This window comes from Hyperolius riggenbachi, chromosome 4 (genome assembly GCF_040937935.1).
Source record: "Hyperolius riggenbachi isolate aHypRig1 chromosome 4, aHypRig1.pri, whole genome shotgun sequence".
Classification (NCBI taxonomy): domain Eukaryota; kingdom Metazoa; phylum Chordata; class Amphibia; order Anura; family Hyperoliidae; genus Hyperolius; species Hyperolius riggenbachi.
Window position 1 is genome coordinate 384054994 of NC_090649.1, and position 23615 is coordinate 384078608.

General features: G+C 45.6%; 1 protein-coding gene across 3 annotated transcripts in view; it reads right to left on the minus strand.

Moving 5' to 3' along the window:
* Positions 1 to 23615, minus strand: part of LOC137504114 (proton-coupled folate transporter-like) — a 371775-nt gene that overhangs the window by 286288 nt on the left and 61872 nt on the right. For 2 of the 3 annotated variants that reach the window (XM_068232126.1, XM_068232123.1), the window contains one exon: positions 6829 to 7044. The exons of the other annotated variant lie outside the window; for it this stretch is intronic. The gene's annotated coding sequence lies outside the window, so the exon portion shown is untranslated. The remainder of the gene's footprint in view (positions 1 to 6828; positions 7045 to 23615) is intronic. 3 annotated transcript variants of the gene reach the window in all.

Sequence of the window (23615 nt, forward strand, 5' to 3'; positions counted from 1 at the left end):
AGGCTAAGATGACTGTGCTGCTGGATGTGGCTTAGTATCACTGCTAGTCAGCCAGCCAAGTATCACCACCAGCTAGGCAAGCCAGCCCAGAATCACAGGCAGCCAGTTCTGCATCACAACCAACCAAGCCAGCCCAGTGTTACTGCCAGCACAGCATCAGTTTTAGCTGGGCCAGCCGTCCCAGCATAACGGCAAGACAGCCTAGTACAACAGCATCTTCACTAGCCAGCAAAGCATCACCACCAACCACCACCAAGCATTGTATTTTCACGATTTTACTCGTAATAGACAAATCCCAATGCAAAAAAAACTGTTCTGATTTGGAACTGCTCTCATTTTATGTGCTCATTCCTATTCACCAGCAGAGGAGGACAAATAAGTCAGCACAAGCGTGGGAACAGTCAGGGATGATATGACCACTGGGGAAGGGCCTTCTTCACACAGAAACAAGTGTGACACTCTGCATGCTGTGGTGAAGACCAATCCACAGGGATCAGGCCAGATTCCCTTTGAGTTAAACATCTCTACTTTCCCACATGTGCAAGAACCACAAACGTAAGCGGGACCACTATCTGTGATGTCTCGAAAGAGGTGCAACCACCTAATGTCATGACTTCTGTACAGAGCATCAGTGGAACATAATAAACAGGCATACAAATCCTTGTCGCAATGGGCAGCTGGACAACCGGGCTTCAGAGTGGCATGCTACCAGTTCTTTATAGCTTAGTTTAGTGGGTGACCTTACATTCAATTCAATTCACTTTATTGTCATTGTGTAACACAACGAAATTACTTTTCATGACAACCCCACGGTGCATATAGGGAAAATAGTGATAGTAACAAGGAAGAGAAGAAATTTATACAAGTATGCCAAGTATTACAGATGTGTAAACAATTTGTACACAGTGTTAATTATTTCAGAGAGGATTCAGAGTTCATCAAGTTTATGGCGGATGGGAAAAAGCTGTTTTTCAGTCTGTTTGTGTGTGTGCGGATTGATCTAAAACGTTTACCTGATGGAAGGAGCTCAAACAAGGCATTTCCAGGGTGAGTGTTGTCCTTGATAATGTTTTTGGCCCTTCTCACGCTGCGAGTATTATATAAAAGTTCCAGTGATGGTAGTTCAGTGCCAATAATGGCTTCTGCTGTTTTAACAACTCGCTGCAGGGCTTCTCTAGTAGCCTTCGTGCAGCTGTTGTACCAGGCCGTCATGCAATTGGTCAGAACACTTTCTATAGTGCATCTGTAGAAATTAACCACCAGCTTCTGTGGGCGGTTAGCGCTCCTTAGTTTTCTCAGAAAGTAGAGTCGTTGTTGTGCTTTGCCAGTTAGCGCTAAAGCATTGTCAGCCCAGGACAGGTTCTCTGCGACGGTGACTCCCAAAAATTTGAAGCTGGAAACTCTCTCCACAGCCTCTGCATTGATCATTAGCGGTAGGTGAGTGGTCTTTTTGGTGGTCCTAAAGTCCAGAATAATTTCTTTGGTCTTCTTTGTATTTAATAACAGGTTGTTAATGTCACACCATGCAGTCAGGTTCCTAACTTCTTCTCTGTATGCAGCTTCCTCATTGTCTGATATATGCCCAATGACAGTCGTATCATCTGCAAACTTAACAATTATGTTTGAGGTATGGATAGGCTGGTAGTCATGGGTGAAAAGTGCATAGAGGAAAGGGCTTAATACACAGCCCTGTGGCACGCCAGTGCTCAGGGTAAGGGTGGAGGATGTCTGTTTTCCTAGTCTGACAGTTTGAGGGCGATTAGTAAGGAAGTCCAATAACCAAGTACATATGGAGGGAGCAAGACCTAGTGCATGGAGTTTGTTGGTCAGCTGGCTAGGTACAATGGTGTTAAATGCTGAGCTGTAGTCAACAAAGAGCATCCTAACATAGGAGTTGGGCTTTTCCAGGTGTGAGAGGGCAGCATGGAGATCTACACAGATGGCATCCTCAGTCGATCTATTTGTTCGGTAAGCAAACTGGTGTTGATCTAGATTTGCTGGGATGGAGGCCTTGATGTGTGTGGCTACCAGTCGTTCAAAGCACTTGGCGATGACAGGGGTTAGAGCAACTGGTCGATAATCATTAAGACAGGTTATCCTAGGATTTTTTGGGACTGGCACAATGGTTGTAGATTTAAGGCATGATGGGACTACACCCAAGAACAGAGAGAGGTTGAATATTTGTGTAAAAACTTTCACTAGTTGACCAGCACAGGTCTGGAGCACATGTCCTTGCACACCATCAGGACTTGCAGCTTTCCTGGTGTTGATATTTGTGAGTGCTTGCTGCACTTCATGCATGGGAAGGATTAAAGGCTGTGAGTCTGTAGTGGGCCCAAAGTTGACTGGAGGCCGATTGTTGTCTTTTTCACATCTAGCAAAGAAGTTGTTAAGTTCCTCTGCTAGGCTGGGGATGTTATTGTCCAGTGTATATTGAGTGCTATTCTTCTTTTTGTAATCTGTGAATAGTTGAATGCTTTGCCACATCCTCTTTGGGTTTGAGTCATTTTCAAAGTTTTCCTCAATCCTTTGTTTGTATTTAAGTTTTGCATTTCGTATGCCTTTTTTCAGACTTGCTCTGGCTGAAGAATATGCTTCTTTGTCCTGTATTTTAAAAGCTTTGTTTCTATTCTTTAGGAGTTCCTTGAGTTCTTTTGTTATCCATGGTTTATGATTTGAGTAAACCGTAATTCTTTTGACAGTGATGGTGTCCACACAGAAATTAACATATGACAATACAGACGAAGTACTCGTCTCCAGGTCTGTTTCATGAAAGAAAATATCCCAATCTGTATTTTCAAAGCAATCTTGGAGCTGAGAGACGGCAGTCTCAGGCCAGACTTTAAAGGGGAACTTCAGCCTAAACAAACATACTGTCATTATGTTACATTAGTTATGTTAATTAGAATAGATAGGTAATATAATTTTTTATCCACCCTGTTTTAAAAGAACAGGCAAATGTTTGTGATTAATGGGGGCTGCCATCTTTGTCATGGGGGCAGCCATCTTTTTGGTTGAAAGGAGGTGACAAGGAGCAGGAGACACAGTTCCAACTGTCCTGTGTCCTGATAACCCCTCCCAGCTGCACACGCTAGGCTTCAAATGTCAAATTCAAAATGTAAAAAAAAAAAATTTGCACCAAAACAGCAGAACGAGAGCAACAACATCAGAAATCCCATCATGCTTTGCACAGCATCAGGGGAAAAAAGCCCGGGCAGTTTTCTGTGCAGCTAAAAATGAGGCTTGGATAAGAGAAACAAAGTTCTGATGCTGTGATACTGTTAAAGAAACACCAGGCCTTTTCAGTGCTGCTGAGTCGATTTTTAGTCCGGAGGTTCACTTTAACAGACTTGCTAATTGGTTTAGCAGTGTTGATAATGGCTTTGTATGCGGGAATAAGAAACAAAGATAGATGGTCAGACTGTCCCAGTGGGGGGCGTGGGGTGATCTTATAGGCATTGCTCAGTAAGTGGTAGTCTGCAAAAGGCATTACAGCACCTGCTATCGCCATCGAGGTGTGGTAGGAAAGCATGGGCTATGCCACTCCTCTTCATTCTCATCCTCCATTTTGTCTACCAGGACCTCCTCCCTTTTTGAGACTATTTGAAAGGCCAGCAGTGGAGCAAATTGTGATTAAGCGGCCATAACACTATGGCTCCCTCAACGGCACACGTTGCCACTTGCCAGGCAGTGCTGAAACTGTTCTTGGTGGGAAAAAGTCACACTACCAGAGAAGTCTTTTTCACATTGCAAAAAGAGATTGAGACTTTACTGATGTCCTCTCAGCTCACTTGTTTGCAACAATTGAACATCTCAATTTTTGGGGGGGGGGTTTCTGATGGGAATCTCCACCTCAAACACTGTGCAATTGTCTGCAACACTGAAATTATCACACAAATATTAAGTTTCATCTTAAATGTGTCAGGGATAATGTGTGGGGTAATTTTATTGGAGTTAGCAATAGACACAATACAAGATGTACTTTAGCAATATTCAATGTGGATTATATGGATATTGTCCATTCTCCTCTCATTGCTAAAATGACAGTGAATGGCTCCTATTTTATAAATAGAAATCCTACAATAAATTGAAATCCTACAATTCCCTAAGCAAGCTCATTTTTCTCTTGGATATATCACAATGGTACATACTAGGCTGGCTTCAGCATGTAGCATTGTAGTGTGTTGTGTTGGTGGTATAATGGTTAGGATAGCAGCCTACAGAGCGGTATCAGTGCTGGGCCGAAATTACGCATGAGCGTAATTACGCATCGTAATTCAATGTAAATTTACGCGTAAGCGCTACGCGTAACTTACGGTCTTACGCGTAATTATTTACGCGTAAGGAGTTAAGTGGTATCATAATTACACTGTCTACCGTAATTGCTATGTATGCGTAATTTTACGAAGACTTACGCGTCATTTTACGCGTAATTACTAACGTAAAAACTCCCCTTTTCTAAGAGTAGCCAATCAGTCAACATCCTAAGCAACCAATAGTATCTTCTCCCGCCCTTCAGGATATAAGCGTACGTTTTGACTCATACGAATGATGTGTACGCAATAGCTGTCACATTGATGGCTATTGCGTACACATCGTCCGTATGAGTAAAAAAATACGCATTAATGGGTATTACGGCACTACGCGTAACATCGTAGTGTAAGCGCCTACATTACGGTATCCTTACGCGTAACTGCGTAAGTTATTGCGTAATTACAGTGATGAACCGTAGATAATTTCCTACGCCGTAACCGTAATTGCGTACTGCGTAATAGCGTAAAATTACACGTAATGATCCGTAAGCCTAGATTTTTCCATTATGACCAGCACTAAGCGGTATGCCTGGGTTCAATTCCTGGGCCTGGCCAATGTATGCGAGTTGGCTTTTGGCATCCTACAAATCCCTAAGCAAGCTCATTTTTCTCTTGGATATATCATAATGGTACATGCTAGGCTGGCTTCAGCATATAGTGTTGGTGGTGGTATAGTGGTGAAGAGAGCTACCTACCGAGCACTAGACCTGGGTTCAATTCCCGGCCAAGGTGTGTAAGCTGGCTTTTGAAATGCTACAATTCCCTGAAATAAGAGACCGTCCGGGAGGAGGGAAGGAGGGAGGAAGGAAGGGAGAAAAAGGACTAAGGGAACAGTCAATAGGGTCTGTGGGCTACTATATAGCATAAACAAGGTTCCATTTGTGATTATTTTTAAATTTCTGCCGGAATCCGGAATTCCGCGGAATTTCGTAAAAATCCGGCGGAATTTTCATAGTGACGGAATTCAGCTCTGGCGGAATCCGCGTATTCCGGCGGAACGGAATTTGCTCCTTCCGATCATCCCTAATGTTACTGACTGCTGCCATTAGTGTTATAGATTTAGGTATCAAATATACTTAATGCTATGTTTATTTACAATAAACTAAGAACAGAGTATTTCATTTTTGTATTTACGTCTAGGACCTTGCCTTTCTACCTGTAACATTTCTTTATAAATGACAGGAGGCATTTAATACTGATATTTTCATGTTCATCTCACTTGGAGTCTGTCTAGCTTGCTCCTCCCACTGCATTTACAGGCACTAGAAGCACATAATTATAGTTATTATACTATATTTTTCCCCATTTTAATCTGGACAGCATTAGATTTGCATAATTGTATATTTGATCCAGAGCCGGGACAAGGTCCTTTAGCACCCAAGGCTGAGACACCAAAGTGCACCCCACCATCCCTCTTACCCCAGCCATCACACACTGATTGCTATTAGAGACCACCCCCCCCCTTCAACACCTTAATCTCTAGTTATCTGGCTTGCAGTCACTGCTATGTATCCCCTTTTTCTTATTTTTCTCTGCTTCAAACCCAATAGGGGAATGATAGCTGAGTGAGTTGTGTGCCTCCTCCTGCAATGCGCCCTGAAGCTGCTTTCGCCTCTGCCTTGGCCCAGCCCTGATTTCATTTTTACCAAAAAAATGAAGTATATTATTATTTTTTTCAGTTTGTTGAGATTTATCAACACAAGCGCATAGAACGTTTGAGTGAAAGTGAGGAAGCTGCTCAGATACTGTTTCTGTAACGAACAAGGAGAACCTGACTGGTAGTTCTTAGAAAATGGCCTACTTTCAATTCAGTTTTCTTTGCTCTCCATAAGTCTCGTTGAGTCATGTTAGTCATTCCATTCTGTTTTTTGCCTTTCTATTGCTATCGTTAGTTTTAAAAATGACAACTAAATAAGGAAGTTCACAGAGTCTAAATAACCACAGTACTGCACATTGATCCTTCCTCTTTAGAATATTTCAACATACAATGGTGGGAATGAATCTGTAAATGCAATCTCTGCATTTCTTTGGTCAGTAGAAATACATTTTATCTAATAAAGGACTGAAAAAAATGAACAATTTGCTTACCAGAATTTGGAATTTTTCATTTTCCAAATGTGGCAGGCGCTGCACCGGGAGTTTAGTAGTACACGCGGCTATTAGCATAATACACATAGTGCAAACAACATTATGTGTTAGCAACAACAACAACATAGTGCAGATGACAACCATATTGTGCAACAACAGGACAGAACATATGGTAGAGTGCAACAGGTGAGAGTAAAACATATGAGCATGCATTCATACGCTGAGGCACCAGGGGAGCATGAGCAGACTATGGGATATTGTTGTGGAGGGAGCTTGAGTTTAGGAATGGTCTGCTTGGGAGAAGGTGGTGTTCCTGTGCCTGGAGGTTTTGATGGGGATGGTCCTGTAGTGGTGGCCTGAGGGAAGGAGGTTGAAGAAGCGACTGCCAGGGTGGGAGGGGTCATGTGTAATCCTGTTGGCCCTGTACCTCATTCTAGATGTATGTCCTGAGGGCAGGGGTGACCCAATTATCTTCTCGGCGGTACTGATTACTCTCTGGAGTTTGTGCGTGTCCTTTGCATTTGCTCCTGAATGCCAAACAACGATGGAGGACTGGCGCTCCCAAGGAATTCCAAACTTTCTCTGTTGTCTTAGGAAGAACAGCCTCTGCTGGGCCTTCTTTTGGGTTATGGTGGTGTTCCATCTATATTTAAAAAAAAAAAAAAAAGTTTTTCTCCTAGGAACGTTGCATCCATTTTTTTCTGTTAAGCCTGACTAATTTGGGGGAGAAGACTTTCTAAGGGTCTTGTGCCTCTGCTCTAGGGCCGTGCTAATGTTTAAGCAAGATATCTCAAAGAGTTTTTGCCTTATCTTTAAGACTTGTTGGTGCTGCTGTTTCCCATGGAATTTAAAAATAACTACCTATACCCAAGGGCCAAAGCTTCACATTTTATTACCAGAATGGATATTTGTGCACTCTGTAGGTCTGTCTGCTATTCAAATAGTCATTAGAGTTGGGCCGAACGGTTCGCCGGCGAACGTGGTTCGCGCGAACTTAGGTGGTTCGCGTGCGGGTACCGCACGCGAACGTTTTGCGGAAGAAGTTCGGTTCGCCCCATAATGCACCTGAGGGTCAACTTTGACCCTCTACATCACAGTCAGCAGGCCCAGTGTAGCCAATTAGGCTACACTAGCCCCTGGAGCCCCACCCCCCTTATATAAGGCAGGCAGCGGCGGCCATTACGGCTACTCGTGTGCCTGCATTAGTGAGAGTAGGGCGAGCTGCTGCAGTCTCTCATATAGGGAAAGATTAGTTAGGCTTAACTTCTTCCTGGCTGCATACCTGTTCTGTTCAGTGAGCCCTCAGCCCACTGCATACCTGTACTGTGATCCTGCCACTGCATACCTGTTCAGTGATCCTGCCACTGCATACCTGTTCTGTGAACCCACCCACCACCACTGCATACCTGTTCAGTGATCCTGCCACTGCATACCTGTTCAGTGATCCTGCTGCCACTGCATACCTGTTCTGTGAACCCACCCACCACTGCATACCTGTTCAGTGATCCTGCTGCCACTGCATACCTGTTCTGTGAACCCACCCACCACTGCATACCTGTTCAGTGATCCTGCTGCCACTGCATACCTGTTCTGTGAACCCACCACTGCATACCTGTTCTGTGAACCCGCCACTGCATACCTGTTCTGTTCAGTGGAGTTTGGTGTGTCAGTGTGAAGCAGTACCTTAATTACACTACCTGATTGATGTATACACATGCAAGATGTTTTAAAGCACTTTAGGCCTGTCATTTAGCATTCAATGTGATTTCTGCCCTTAAAACGCTGCTTTTCGTCAAATCCAGATTTTTCCCGGGGACTTTTGGCGTGTATCCCACTCCACCATGCCCCCCTCCAGGTGTTAGACCCCTTGAAACATCTTTTCCATCACTTTTGTGGCCAGCATAATTATTTTTTTTTTTCAAAGTTCGCATCCCCATTGAAGTCTATTGCGGTTCGCGAACTTTAACGCGAACCGAACCTTCCGCGGAAGTTCGCGAACCTAAAATCGGAGGTTCGGCCCAACTCTAATAGTCATGTGGTACTTTTTAACCTGCAAACCCAAAGGGCCGAACCTCTCAATTTTGGTTGTTAACAGAAGACTACTACAAGCTCCATATCTGATTTCACCCTGACATCTTTGTTACAATAACTAAGCCCATTTGTCCACTGATGGCATTGAAATAATGGGTTCTTAGGAGCAGACCAAAGCATATCTAATAGTTTTTGCTTAACCACTTGCCGACCGCCTTAAGCCGATGGGCGGCAGCAAGGGCTGGGCCCAAACGACCGCAATACGCCCATCCATGGAGGCGGCGGCGGGCGTAGTTATGCGGCGATCGCGTCATTCGTGACGCGATCAGCCACCGGCGACTGGCTCTGCCCCCTCGGGCTGTAACCTGCCAGGCGTTCGGAAGTGCCGGCAGGTTACTAGCACCCGGATCGACACATGTAAAGTTTATAATAGGCCTTGTAATGTATACAAAGCTTATTATACAGGCTGCCTCCTGCCCTGGTGGTCCCAGTGTCCGAGGGACCACCAGGGCAGGCTGCAGCCACCCTAGTCTGCACCCAAGCACACTGATTTCCCCCCCCCCCCTGCCCCCTGATCGCCCACAGCACCCCTCAGACCCCCCCCCCCCCCCCCCTGCCCACCCCCCAGACCACTGTTTGCACCCAGTCACCCCCCTAATCACCCATCAATCACTCCCTGTCACTATCTGTCAACGCTATTTTTTTTAACCCTAAACTTCCCCCTGCTCCCTCCTGATCACCCCCCCCCCCCCCGTGTACTGTATGCCTCTATCCCCCCTGTAATAACCCACTGATCACCTGTCAATCACCTGTCAAACACCCATCAATCACCCCCTGTCACTGCCACCCATCAATCAGCCCCTAACCTGCCCCTTGCGGGCAATCTGATCACCCACCCACACCAATAGATAGCCCGCAGATCCGACATCAGATCACCTCCCAAGTGCAGTGTTTACATCTGTTCTCTCCTCTAAACACCCACTAATTACCCATCAATCACCCATTATCACCACCTGTCACTGTTTCCCATCAGATTAGACTCTAATCTGCCCCTTGCGGACACCCAATCACTTACCCACACGCTCAGATTGCCCTCAGACCCCCCCCCCCCTTATCAATTCGCCAGTGCATTATTTACACCTGTTCTTCCCTGTAATAACCCACTGATCACCTGTCAATCACCCATCAATCACCCCCTGTCACTGATACCCATCAGATTAGACCCCTATCTGCCCCTAGGGCACCCAATCACCCACCCACACCCTCAGAACGCCCTCAGACCCCAGCCCTGATCACCTCGCCATTGCATTGCTTGCATCTATTTCCCCCCTCTAATCACACCTTGAGACACCCATCAATCACCTCCTGTCACCACCTGTCACCCCCTAGCACACCTACCCATCAGATCAGGCCCTAATTTGCCCCGTGTGGGCTCCTGATCACTCGGCCAAACCCTCAGATCCCCCTCAGACCCCCTTCCGATCACCTCCCCAGTGCATTGATTGCATTTATTTTCCCCTCTAACCACCCCCTGAGACACCCATCAATCACCTCCTGTCACCCCCCCCCTAGCACTCCTATCCATCAGATCAGGCCCAATACAACCTGTCATCTAAGAGGCCACCCTGCTTATGACCGGTTCCACAAAATTTCCCCCTCATAGACCACCTGTCATCAAAATTTGCAGATGCTTATACCCCTGAACAGTCATTTTGAGAAATTTGGTTTCCAGACTACTCACGGTTTTGGGCCCATAAAATGCCAGGGCAGTACAGGAACCCCACAAGTGACCCCTTTTTAGAAAAAGACACCCCAAGGTATTCTGTTAGGTGTATGACGAGTTCATAGAAGATTTTATTTTTTGTCAAGTTAGCGTAAATTGATTTTTATTGTTTTTTTCAGTGTCATTTTTCACTAACTTGTGACAAAAAATAAAATCTTCTATGAACTCGCCATACACCTAACAGAATACCTTGGGGTGTCTTCTTTCTAAAATGGGGTGATTTATGGGGTTCCTATACTGCCCTGGCATTTTAGGGGCCCTAAACCGTGAGGAGTAGTCTAGAAAACAAATGCCTCAAAATGACCTGTGAATGGGACGTTGGGCCCCTTAGCGCACCTAGGCTGCAAAAAAGTGTCACACATGTGGTATCGCCGTACTCAGGAGAAGTAGTATGTGTTTTGTGGTGTATTTTTACAGATACCCATGCTGGGTGGGAGAAATCTCTCTGTAAATGGACAATTGTGTGTAAAAAAAAAAAATCAAAAATGTGTCATTTACAGAGATATTTCTCCCACCCAGCATGGGATATGTAAAAATACACCACAAAACACATTATACTACTTCTCCTGAGTGCGGCGATACCACGAGTGTGACACTTTTTTGCACCCTAACTGCGCTAGTCCAATGAGTACCTTTAGGATTTCACAGGTCATTTTGCGACATTTGGTTTCTAGACTACTCCTCACGGTTTAGGGCCCCTAAAATGCCAGGGCAGTATAGGAACCCCACAAATGACCCCATTTTAGAAAGAAGACACCCAAAGGTATTCCGTTAGGTGTATGGTGAGTTCATAGAAGATTTTAATTTTTGTCACAAGTTAGCGGAAAATGACACTTTGTGAAAAAAAAACAATTTCCGCTAACTTGTGACAAAAAAACATCTTCTATGAACTCACCATACTCCTAATTGAGTACCTTGGGGTGTCTTCTTTCTAAAATGGGGTCATTTGTGGGGTTCCTATACTGCCCTGGCATTTTAGGGGGACCTAAACCGTGAGGAGTAGTCTTGAAACCAAATGTCGCAAAATGACCTGTGAAATCCTAAAGGTACTCATTGGACTTTGGGCCCCTTAGCGCAGTTAGGGTGCAAAAAAAGTGTCACGCGGTATCGCCGTACTCAGAAGTATTATAATGTGTTTTGTGGTGTATTTTTACATAGACATATACAAAGTAATGACTCGCACACCAGCCAGAATAAGTTGCATAAAGATATGTATTGAGATGGAGTAACAAAGCCCCATAGGGTAAACAAGCTTATATACATCAAGTTCATATATTACAAAAAAACAGCAGTTTACACAATGACATACAATGGGATGGAACAACAAAATTCCCCTTGGAACAAACAGCCTCCACAGGCAGCGTGATGCTATGATTGCTTAACAATAGAAAAGTTCACTTTAGAGTAGCATAAACATACAGCAAAATAGTATCCCATAAACAATCAGCAAAGTAATGTCCCATAGGGGTTAGAAATACCCTGACAACGCTGTTTCGGGGGGTCCCTTCATCAGAGGGTATCAGTTAGAGGCTCCTTAGGCTGCTACGATAAAGTCCAATAAGATGGTGAATTATATACCTGCAGATAACCTAGGCACGCCCGCTATGGACACCCGGGCTGTCCCGACTGGTGCCATGACGTCACTTCCGGATCCTCCGATACTCGCCGAGTGCCACCAACCATGACATAGCGGCTGTTGCCAGCTCCATCATGGCCACCGCGCATGCGTAGGCGGGGATGGAGGTCCGGGACACACACACCATGGCTGGGAGCAGTAGCTGGAGGCAGACGGTGGTGTATTGTAGAGGTCCTGAAGGCGGGTCTTGTGCTGTAAAATACGATGTCCATAGAACAGCGGTCTCAGAGGTGCCATCTAGTGATATAAACAGAAAATACACAGACATAAATAAACACATGGGTAAAAGCAGCCATAAACGTCCCTTAAAGGGAAAGGAGCACCTAAATTCTTATAGTAGAAAACTGTGTGCATATAAGCACAGGCAAAGAGGCAACATAATGCTGAGCCATCCACTCAGCCGAGACAGACAGCAAGTGGACCTGAAGCACCAACAACAATAATATACAATCTATTTAAGGAAGGGGACCAAACTGGCATCCTCATTCATGCCATGGGGGAACTTACTGTCTAATTTATAAATCCAATATAGTTCTCTCTGCAATAACTTTCTCTCCCTATCTCCTCCCCTGTATGATGGGGCCACCTCCTCCACTACCCTGTACCTCAATTGGGTGACATTGTGGCCAGCCTCCATGAAATGTCGGGCCACCGGGGGAATCTAAGTCACCGCAGCGTATGTTGCTGCGATGCTCACTGATCCTAGTGCGTACATCCCTTGTGGTTTGGCCCACATACAGCTTGCCACAAGGGCAGAAGAGGCTTTTGCCCTTGTGGCAAGCTGTATGTGGGCCAAACCACAAGGGATGTACGCACTAGGATCAGTGAGCACCGCAGCAACATACGCTGCGGTGACTTAGATTCCCCGGTGACCCGACATTTCATGGAGGCTGGCCACAATGTCACCCAATTGAGGTACAGGGTAGTGGAGGAGGTGGCCCCATCATACAGGGGAGGAGATAGGGAGAGAAAGTTATTGCAGAGAGAACTATATTGGATTTATAAATTAGACAGTAAGGTCCCCCACGGCATGAATGAGGATGCCAGTTTGGTCCCCTTCCTTAAATAGATTGTATATTATTGTTGTTGGTGCTTCAGGTCCACTTGCTGTCTGTCTCGGCTGAGTGGATGGCTCAGCATTATGTTGCTTCTTTGCCTGTGCTTATATTCACACAGTTTTCTACTATTAGAATTTAGGTGCTCCTTTCCCTTTAAGGGACGTTTATGGCTGCTTTTACCCATGTGTTTATTTATGTCTGTGTATTTTCTGTTTATATCACTAGATGGCACCTCTGAGACCGCTGTTCTATGGACACCGTATTTTACAGCACAAGACCCGCCTTCAAGACCTCTACAATACACCACCGTCTGCCTCCAGCTACTGCTCCCAGCCATGGTGTGTGTGCCCCGGACCTCCATCCCCACCTACGCATGCGCGGCGGCCATGATGGAGCTGGCAACAGCCGCTCTGTCATGGTTGGCGGTGCTCGGCGGGTATCGGAGGATCCGGAAGGGACGTCATGGCGGCCCGGGTGTCCATAGCGGGCGTGCCTTGGTTATCTGCAGGTATATAATTCACCATCTTATTGGACTTTATTGCAGCAGCCTAAGGAGCCTCTAACTGATACCCTCTGACGAAGGGACCCCCCAAAACGGCGCTGTCGGTATTTCTAACCCCTATGGGACATTACTTTGCTGATTGTTTATGGGATACTATTTTGCTGTATGTTTATGCTACTCTAAAGTGAACTTTTCTATTGTTAAGCAATCATAGCATCACGCTGCCTGTGGAGGCTGTTTGTTCCAAGGGGAATTTTGTTGTTCCATCCCATTGTATGTCATTGTGTAAACTGCTGTTTTTTGTAATCTATGAACTTGATGTATATAAGCTTGTTTACCCTATGGGGCTTTGTTACTCCATCTCAATACATATCTTTATGCAACTTATTCTGGCTGGTGTGCGAGTCATTACTTTGTATATGTCTATGTAGGACTGCTCAGGCAGTCTGATTTACAGACTCAGCACCCACTTGTTTATGCTGTAGTTTTATGAATGATACAGGTGTGCAAACCTTCCTTATTCAATTTGTATTTTTACATATACCCATGCTGGGTGGGAGAAATATCTCTGTAAATGACACATTTTTGATTTTTTTTTTACACACAATTGTCAATTTACAGAGATTTCTCCCACCCAGCATGGGTATGTGTAAAAATACACCCCAAAACACATTATACTACTTCTCCTGAGTACGGCGATACCACATGTGTGGCACTTTTTTGCACCCTAACTGCGCTAAGGGGCCCAAAGTCCAATGAGCATCTTTAGGCTTTACAGGGGTGCTTACAATTTAGCACCCCCCAAAATGCCAGGACAGTGAACACACCCCACAAATGACCCCATTTTGGAAAGTAGACACTTCAAGGTATTCAGAGAGGAGAATAGTGAGTCCGTGGCAGATTTCATTTTTTTTTTTTTGTCGCAAGTTAAAGAAATGGAAACTTTTTTTTTTTTGTCACAAAGTGTCATTTTCCGCTAACTTGTGACAAAAAATAAAATCTTCTATGAACTCACCATGCCTCTCACTGAATACTTAGGGATGTCTTCTTTCCAAAATGGGGTCATTTGGGGGGTATTTATACTATCCTGGAATTTTAGCACCTCATGAAACATGACAGGTGGACAGAAAAGTCAGTCAGAGATGCTTCAAAATGGGAAAATTCACTTTTGGCACCATAGTTTGTAAACGCTATAACTTTTACCCAATCCAATAAATATACACTGTTTTTTTTTTATCAAAGACATGTAGCAGAATAACTTTCGCGCTCAAATGTATAGGACATTTTACTTTATTTGAAAATGTCAGCACAGAAAGTTAAAGTCATTTTTTTGATAAAATTAATGTCTTTTTTGATGAATATAATAAAAACTAAAATTCGCAGCAGCAATAAAATGGCACCAAAAGAAAGCTGTATTAGTGACAAGAAATTGAGGTAAAATTCATTTAGGTGGTAGGTTGTATGACCGAGCAATAAACTGTGAAAGCTGCAGTGGTCTGAATGGAAAAAAAGGCTCTGGTCCTTAACCACTTGAGGACCGTGGGCTTTACCCCCCTTAAAGAGACACTGAAGCGAAAAAAAAGATATAATGAATTGGTTGTGTACTATGAATGATTACTAGAAGTTTAGCAGCAAGGAAAATATTCTCATATTTTTATTTTCAGGTATATAGCGTTTTTTCTAACATTGAACCATTCTATAATATGTGCAGATTACACAACACTCAGCATTCAAAATGATTCTTTCAGAGCAGTCTGTGAACTAATGACCTCTCCTCTGGCAGAAGAAAAGTAATTAGTTCAATAACACTTGAGATAATAAAAGTCAGATAACAGCCCTCTCCATGACTTTGAAAGTCGCAGCGCTTAATGCTTTTTTGCATAGAGATACCAACTGGAGTTTCTTAACTCTTCCTGTACTGGAAACAATTAGACTGATGTATCTGATTTTAATGTTTTTATTTCTTAGCTGTACTACACATACAAATCATAATATCATATTTTTTTTTTTTGGCTTCAGTGTCTCTTTAAGGACCAGGCACTTTTTTTCCATTCAGACCACTGCAGCTTTCACGGTTTATTGCTCGCTCATACAACCTACCACCTAAATGAATTTTGGCTCCTTTTCTTGTCACTAGTAAAGCTTTCTTTTGGTGCTATTTGATTGCTGCTGCGATTTTTACTTTTTATTATATTCATCAAAAAAGACATGAATTTTGTCAAAAAAATGATTTTTTTAACTTTCTGTGCTGACATTTTTTCAAATAAAGTAAAATTTCTGTATACATGCAGCACGAAAAAATGTGGACAAACATGTTTTTGATTAAAAAAAAAACATTCAGCCTATATTTATTGGTTTGGGTAAAAGTTATAGCGTATACAAACTTTGGTGCAAAAAGTGAATTTTCCCATTTTAAAGCATCTCTGACTTTTCTGACCCCCTGTCATGTTTCATGAGGGGCTAAAATTCCAGGATAGTATAAATACCCCCCAAATGACCCCATTTTGGAAAGAAGACATCCCAAAGTATTCACTGAGAGGCATAGTGAGTTCATAGACGATATTATTTTTTGTCACAAGTTAGCGGAAAATGACACTTTGTGTCAAAAGATTAAAAAAAAAAATTTCCATTTCTTCTAACTTGCGTCAAAAAAAAATTAATTCTGCAACGGACTCACCATGCCCCTCTCTGAATACCTTGAAGTGTCTACTTTCCAAAATAGGGTCATTTGTGGGGTGTGTTCACTGTCCTGGCATTTTGGGGGGTGCTAAATTGTAAGCACCCCTGTAAAGCCTAAAGATGCTCATTGGACTTTGGGCCCCTTAGCGCAGTTAGGGTGCAAAAAAGTGCCACACATGTGGTATCACCGTACTCGGGAGAAGTAGTACAATGTGTTTTGGGGTGTATTTTTACACATACCCATGCTGGGTGGGAGAAATCTCTGTAAATGACAACTTTTTAATTTTTTTTACACACAATTGTCCATTTACAGAGATCTTTCTCCCACTCAGCATGGGTATGTGTAAAAATACACCCAAAAACACATTATACTACTTCTCCTGAGTACGGCGATACCACATGTGTGGCACTTTTTTGCACCCTAAGTGCGCTAAGGGGCCCAAAATCCAATGAGTACCTTTAGGATTTCACAGGTCATTTTGCGACATTTGGTTTCAAGACTACTCCTCACGGTTTAGGGCCCCTAAAATGCCAGGGCAGTATAGGAACCCCACAAATGACCCCATTTTAGAAAGACACCCCAAGGTGTTCCGTTAGGAGAATGGTGAGTTCATAGAAGATTTTATTTTTTGTCACAAGTTAGCAGAAATTGATTTATATTGTTTTTTTTTCCCCACAGTGTCGCTTTCCGCTAACTTGTGAAAAAAAAAAATTAGATTCCTTCTAACTTTAAGTGCTGATAGAGGGCCACACTTGTGTAATAGTTGTCCACATAAAGATGGTACCCCTTCTGGAACAAGGGTGACACCAAGTCCCACACAATCTTTCCACTGCTCCCCAGGTAGTCAGGGCATCCGACCGGCTCCAATTTTGAGTCTTTTCCCTCATAGACCCTGAAACGACATGTATAGCTTGTGGCCCTTTCACAGAGCTTATACAGTTTTACCCCATACCGGGCGCGCTTGCTTGGGATGTACTGATGCCAAGGTGCCCGGTAAAGCATAAGAGGGACTCTTCTACGCAGTGGTGCTCACTGCCAGGTCGTGATCACGCTTACACGTGGATTCACGACCATTTTGACGCATTCCGCCTCGGACACGCTAAGCCGTGAATAGATTTTCAACCACGAAAATCTGCTTCGGCTTCGCGTGAATGCGGACAGAAATCGGCATTCACGCTCGTGAAACACGGCGCTGAAGTCGTTAGCGGAAATGCGTCAAACTATGCGGAAGTGACACATTGCAGGCCAATCAGAGGGCCCCAGCCAGGCCCTAGCAACCAATCACAGGAGGGGAGCTATGCCCTCCCCTCCTGAATATAAAGCGGCGGCCATGATGGAAAAGCTCTGTCCTTGCTAGACTGTGGTGCTGAGAGGATTATCTCCAGGCCATTGTTGTTTGAGCAAGTGCATTTATTGTGTTAAAAACAAAGCGTTTTTTTTTGCTAACACTGCTCTTATACTGTACACAGTTAGCTAGTCAGTGAGCGATTGCTGTAGTTAGTTGTAGTCAGTGTAGTGTAGTGGGAGTGTGGGAGTCTAGTGATTATTTAACTGTGTGTAGTGCAGGCAGGTTCAGTGCTGCAGTGTAGTCAGTGGTGCTCAGCAGAGCTTGAATATTCGAGTAGCTCGAATATTCAAGCTCTTTTCCAGCTATTCGAGCTCGGTATTCGAGCTCCGAATAGCTGTAGCTATTCGAATGGGCTATTCGAGTACACTCGAATAGCCCATTCACTATTCGAGCTATTCGAGCAAAACGGCGCTATTCGAGCTCGGTACCGAGCTCGAATAGCGTCATAGCCCAGATTGATGTCCTTAGAGCCAATCAGAGGGCTCCCAGGCCCTCTGACGGCAGCCAATCAGAGGGGGACCCTGGCCAGCCCCTACCCTATAAATAGCGGCCGCCATGTTCCGTTTCTCCGTGCTTGCCTGAGACTTGTACAGAGAGAGAGTTGCTCCTTTGTGCTTTGGCTTAGCAAGAGCTCTATTGTGGTCATTTACCTAGCGTTTTTGCTCACATACACCTCCTATACACACCTATATTGTTGTTAGTTAGTTAGACATTGTATTTTAGTTAGTAGCTTTTGTGTTACATAGAGACAGGCCAGCTGCTGCAGGCTTACAGCTTTAGGCCTCAGGGCCTTGCCTGTGTGGGCAGCTGTCCTCCTGTCCTCTGTTTATTTCTCTCTATTCTATACCAGTATTTCTGCTGTCCTTTACTACTGATTGTATTAGTATTGTAGTTATATACTGTAACTGTACTAGGACACTCACTGTCACTGTTCATAGGCTACTAGCTGCTCCTGCGTGTGTGCACTCACTTTCTGTGTACACACTACACACACTCTATTTCCTTCTGATAACTGATTGATTATTGTAATTGATTATTGTAATTAGTTAGTTGTACTTACTGTTACTACTTACTGTACTAGGAGTCTAGGACACTCAGTCACTGTTCATAGGCTACTAGCTCCTGCGTGTGTGCACTCACTGTCTGTGTACACACTACACACACTCTATTTCCTTCTGATAACTGATTGATTATTGTAATTGATTATTGTAATTAGTTAGTTGTACTTACTGTTACCTCTTACTGTACTAGGAGTCTAGGACACTCAGTCACTGTTCATAGGCTACTAGCTCCTGCGTGTGTGCACTCACTGTCTGTGTACACACACTACACACACTCTATTTCCTTCTGATAACTGATTGCTTATTGTAATTAGTTAGTTGTACTTACTGTTACTACTTACTCTTACTGTACTAGGAGTCTAGGACACTCAGTCACTGTTCATAGTCTACTAGCTCCTGCGTGTGTGCACTCACTGTCTGTGTACACACACTACACACACTCTATTTCCTTCTGATAACTGATTCATTATTGTAATTAGTTAGTTGTTTGTACTTACTGTTACTACTTACTCTTACTGTACTAGGAGTCTAGGACACTCAGTCACTGTTCATAGGCTACTAGCTCCTGCGTGTGTGCACTCACTTTCTGTGTACACACTACACACACTCTATTTCCTTCTGATAACTGATTGATTATTGTAATTGATTATTGTAATTAGTTAGTTGTTGTCACACTCACCATAGACGTTCCTCCGGGCATCCCCGTGCGCGTCCTGCTGTGCGCACGCGCGGGGGTTCACTGGGCCTCTTGTGCTCACTTCCTGCTCGTCGGTGTGTGTGGTGGAATGCGCACGCGCGCAGAAAGCTGCGCGCGCAGCACCTAGGGCACCGCGCATGCGCGCACCCGTGTGCGCGTGAACCCACGTGCGCGCGCACGCAGAGAAGTGCGCGCGCATGCGCAGAAGGGTTGCGCACGTCCTGCGCATGCGCAGGGCGTTAATTTCGGCGCCAATTGTCCCTATATAAGCAGCACTGCCCTTGACTGCAGTGCTGCTCTTTCTGATCAGCTAGTGTGCCGTTCCGGTTACCTTTGGTTCCAGTTTATGCCTGATTGATTGATCTCCTGCCTCGACCCTTGGATCGTGACCCCGACTTCTGCCTGATTGCCGCCTGCCTCGACCCTTGGATTGTGACCCCGACTTCTGCCTGATTGCCGCCTGCCTCGACCCTTGGATTGTGACCCCGACTTCTGCCTGATTGCCGCCTGCCTCGACCCTTGGATTGTGACCCCGACTTCTGCTTGATTGCTACCCGCCTCCGGACCTTCAACTTACCTTGGACTCCGCCTACTCCATTAAGAGTGTCTCCTGTTCTCCTGACCACTCGCTGAGACTATCCCAGTAGTGACCTGGTAGGGCACTAGGCAGCTAAGTTCCACATCCCCCTCCTGGGGGTGTGGTCCTGCACCCCCCTCAAGGGAGTGTGGGTGAAGACCCGTGGTCACCTAGACTCCACTACTGGGGAACGTCTCTTCCTTCGTGGGAGGGTCAACAGGGACTGAAGAAAAGTCCTAACAGTAAAGAGCAGCCACAAATGGAGACAAATGGAGCCCGTACCCCGGTGGAGATCTTATATGAGCTCGTGACGCAACTCCGTGTCTCAGTGGATGAAGTCCAGAGAGGCTACCAAGAGATCCGTGATCAGATCCGGGTGGCCGTTCCCGCTGCTGAGGCCATGGCCGTCCCTCCCGCTGTTCCGGCTCCAGTGGGCCCGCCACCAGCTGGGGAGAGAGTGGTTCCCGTGGAAGGTGCTGCTTCTCCTCCTCCTGAACCAAGACTGCCCTTGCCTGAACGCTTCTCGGGGGACCGTTCTAAATTCCGGTGGTTCCAAAGTGCCTGCCGCCTCCACTTCTCCTTGTTACCCCGGACATATGCCAGCGAGGAAATTAAAGTCGGAGCGGTTATTTCTTTGCTTCAAGGAGACCCTCAGGCCTGGGCCCTTCGTCTAGTTGAACAACAACATCCGGCCCTAGGGAGTCTCAATACTTTCTTTGAGACCATGGCGGAGATCTATGACGATCCAGGGAGGGCCGCCTCTGTCGAGAGCGCTCTCCAATCTCTCAAGCAAGGAAGAAGACCGGTGGAGGACTATGTGATGGAGTTCCGCCGGTGGGAGGCAGATGTTACCTGGAATGATTCCGCTCTGAGGTTCCAGTTCCGTCAGGGGCTTTCTGATACCCTCAAGGATGAGCTGGCTAGGGTAGGAGTTCCTGATTCATTGAAGGACCTGATTCATCTGTCCATTCAGATCGACAGAAGGCTGAGAGAAAGACGCTCGGAGAGGTCCGGATCTGTTAGACCCGCATGGGGTGTGCCTAATCCCAGGCCCCTGCCTACTCCAACTCCATCGGGTCCTCAGGCAGAAGATGAATCTGAGCCTATGCAAATAGGTTTGGCTCGACCGGCCATCTCACCAGAGGAAAGATTACGCAGGAGGTCGTCCAACCTTTGTTTGTACTGCGGAGCCTCAGGTCACTTCCGTGTCAACTGCCCTATTAGACCTTCGGGTGAGCCTGAGTATGTGGTGTGTACGAGTGGTACCTTTTCCCCTCCGTTTTCTTCTTCTCACATACCACTCACTCTCTCGTTACAGGGGCCGCAAGGAAGGACCGTCCCAATTAAAGATATCGTGGACTCGGGAGCTTGCTCATGCTTCATGGACCTTCAGTTTGCACAGCAACTTCGACTCCCTGTACATCAAAAACGCCAACCCCTGGTCATTCAGCTAGCAGATGGATCTGCCATCAGTTCGGGTCCCATCACCACAGAGACCCTGCCACTTCTGGTCAGCATTCAGGGGGAACATCAAGAATATCTGAGTTTCGATTTAATATCTTCTCCACTGTTCCCCAAGATCCTGGGAATGCCCTGGCTTAGAACTCATAACCCTGCAATTAATTGGGTCTCTCAGGAGGTGGTCTTCAAGTCGGACTATTGCCTGCGTTCCTGCTTCCCTCGAGCCGGTACCTTGTTCTGCCTGGATTCGCCCAAGAAAGATTTAATTCCAGTGGCCTATCATGACTTCCTGGACGTGTTTGACAAAGCTAAGGCAGATTCTCTTCCTCCCCATCGTCCATATGACTGTCCCATTGATCTGCAACCTGGAGCTCCTATACCGTTCGGGAGAACGTATCCTCTGTCTGAACCGGAGACTTTAATCCTGAAAGAGTACATTGAGGAAAATCTCCATAAGGGGTTCATTCGCCCGTCTACGTCTCCTGCTGGGGCTGGCATATTTTTTGTTGAAAAGAAAGACGGTTCCCTACGTCCCTGCATAGATTATCGGGAGTTGAACAAGATCACGGTCAAGAACCGCTATCCACTCCCTTTAATGCCTGATCTCTTCCTACGTCTTGGTTCCGCCTGCATCTTTTCTAAACTGGACTTACGAGGAGCCTACAATTTAGTTAGAATCCGAGAAGGAGACGAATGGAAGACGGCGTTTCGCTCTCGCTTTGGGCACTTTGAGTATCTTGTAATGCCTTTCGGCCTGTGCAATGCTCCCGCCACCTTCCAGCACTTTGTCAACGACATCTTTAGAGACTACATTGATCACTTTATGGTTGTATACTTGGATGGCATCCTTATCTTCTCCTCTTCCCAAGAGGAACACCGGACGCATGTAAAAAGGGTACTGGCCCGCCTTCGTGTCCACGGACTATACGCCAAACCTGAGAAATGTGAATTCGACAAAGTACACATACAATTCTTGGGTCTGAAGATTTCCCCAGGAGGAGTGGAGATGGATCCTCAAAAGGTGTCGGCTATTCTGGAATGGCCAGTCCCAGTGGACCGTAGATCTGTACAACGCTTCATTGGCTTCGCCAACTTCTACAGAAAATTCATTAAAAATTTCTCACAGATTGTGGCGCCTATTACCCTCCTTACTAGTACTAGCAAGGCTTTTCACTGGACACCCGAGGCTCAACGTGCTTTTGAAACTCTTAAGTCTTGCTTCACCTCAGCACCCATATTGAAACATCCGGATCCCGCAAGAGCTTTTGTCCTGGAGGTGGATGCCTCTGAAGTTGCCATCGGGGCTATCCTTTCCCAGAGGTTCGGGCCAAAAGCCATTCTTCACCCAGTGGCCTTCTTTTCCAGGAAACTTAGTAATGCGGAAAGGAATTATGATGTGGCTGACCGCGAACTGTTGGCGATCAAAGCCGCTCTTGAGGAGTGGCGCTATCTTCTGGAAGGCGCAGAACAACCGATTTTAATTCTTACAGACCATAAGAACTTGGAGTACCTCCGAACTGCCAAGAGATTGAGACCACGTCAGGCTCGGTGGTCGCTCTTCTTCTCGAGATTCAACTTCCATCTCACCTATCGGTCTGGATCCAAGAATACTAAACCCGATGCCCTGTCCCGCATGTATCATCCTGAATCGTCTCCAGACCCTGTTCCTGAGAACATCCTGTCTCCGCAGCACTTCTTGCTCATGCAAACTAGTCTATTGGATGCCATTAAACAAACTTCCTCTGCATCCAACAGTAGACCTCCTGAACTTCCCATGAGAGAGGGTCTATACTACTTTAAGGACAAGGTCTTTGTTCCTTCTGAGGTACGTTTACAAGTACTCCAAACTTGTCATGACGGCAAACTGGCAGGTCACTTCGGGGTCACCCGCACACAAGAGCTTATCCGAAGAAGGTTCTGGTGGCCTGAGTTAGCCAAAGACTGTCACTCCTATGTTTCTTCCTGTGAAGTCTGTGCACGGTCCAAGACCCCTCGTTCTAAACCGTGGGGACTGTTAAATCCTCTACCTGTGCCAACCCAACCTTGGAGTCATATTGCAATGGACTTTGTGGTCGAGTTACCTCCCTCTGAAGGGTTTACCACCGTCCTGGTTGTGGTAGACAGGTTCTCCAAGATGGCCCACTTCTTACCTTTTAAACAAGTCCCATCTGCTGCAGGGACCGCCCAAGTGTTTATCCAGGAGATTGTCCGGCTCCATGGGTTACCATCCGACATAGTCTCAGATCGTGGGACACAGTTTACTTCTCGGTTTTGGCAGGAACTCTGTAAGAAGTTGGGAATCCAACTTTCTCTCTCCTCTGCCTATCACCCACAGTTCAACGGCCAAACCGAAAGGACTAACCAGACCCTGGAGCAGTAC